This window comes from Mus musculus, chromosome 13 (assembly GCF_000001635.26).
Source record: "Mus musculus strain C57BL/6J chromosome 13, GRCm38.p6 C57BL/6J".
NCBI lineage: Eukaryota > Metazoa > Chordata > Mammalia > Rodentia > Muridae > Mus > Mus musculus.
The window spans coordinates 22264513-22266032 of record NC_000079.6 but is presented as its reverse complement, the minus strand read 5'-3'; positions in this window follow the sequence as shown (position 1 = coordinate 22266032).

Here is a 1520-nt window from a genome sequence, read left to right as displayed (position 1 = left end):
ACCTTGGCATGACTCTAACTAAGGAAGTGAAAGATCTATATGATAAGAACTTCAAGTCTCTGAAGAAAGAAATTAAAGAAGATTTCAGAAGATGGAAAGGTCTCCCATGCTCATGGATGGGCAGGATCAATATAGTAAAAATGGCTATCTTGCCAAAAGCAATCTACAGATTCAATGCAATCCCCATCAAAATTCCAACTCACTTCTTCAGCAAATTAGAAAGGATAATTTGCAAATTCATCTAGAATAACAAAAAACCTAGGATAGCAAAAACTCTTCTCAAGGATAAAAGAACCTCTGGTGGAATCACCATGCCTGACCTAAAGCTGTACTACAGAGCAATTGTGATAAAAACTGCATGGTACTGGTATAGCGACAGACAGGTAGACCAATGGAAAAGAATTGAAGACCCAGAAATGAACTCACACACCTATGTTCACTTGATCTTTGACAAGGGAGGTAAAACCATCCAGTGGAAAAAAGACAGCATTTTCAACAATTGGTGCTGGCACAACTGGCTGTTATCATGTAGAAGAATGCGAATCGATCCATTCCTATCTCCTTGTACTAAGGTCAAATCTAAGTGTATCAAGGAACTCCACATAAAACCAGAGACACTGAAACTTATAGAGGAGAAAGTGGGGAAAAGCCTCGAAGATATGGGAACAGGGGAAAAATTTCTGAATAGATCAGCAATGGCTTGTGCTGTAAGATCGAAAATTGACAAATGGGACCTCATAAAATTACAAAGCTTCTGTAAGGCAAAAGACACCGTCAATAAGACAAAAAGGCCACCAACAGATTGGGAAAGGATCTTTACCTATCCTAAATCAAATAGGGGACTAATATCCAACATATATAAAAACTCAAGAAAGTGGACTCCAGAAAAATCAAATAACCCCATTAAAAAATGGGGCTCACAGCAAAATAAAGAATTCTTACCTGAGGAATACCGAATGGCTGAGAAGCACTTGAAAAAATGTTCATCATCTTTAATCATCAGGAAAATGCAAATCAAAACAACCCTGAGATTCCACCTCACACCAGTCAGAATGGCTAAGATCAAAAATTCAGGTGACAGCAGATGCTGGAGAGGATATGGAGAAAGAGGAATGCTCCTCCATTGTTGGTGGGATAGCAAGCTTGTAAGACCACTCTGGAAATCAGTCTGGTGGTTCCTCAGAAAATTGGACATAGTACTACCAGAGGATCCTGCAATACCTCTCCTGGGCATATATCCAGAAGATGCCCCAACCGGTAAGAAGGACACATGCTCCACTATGTTTATAGCAGCTTTATTTATAATAGCCAGAAGCTGGAAAGAACCCAGATGCCTCTCAACAGAGGAATGGATACAGAAAATGTGGTACATTTACACAATGAAGTACTACTCAGCCATTTAAAAGAATGAATTTATGAAATTCCTAGGCAAATAGATGGACCTGGAGGGCATCATCCTGAGTGAGGTAACACAATCACAAAAGAACTCTCATGATATGTACTCACTGATAAGTGGATAT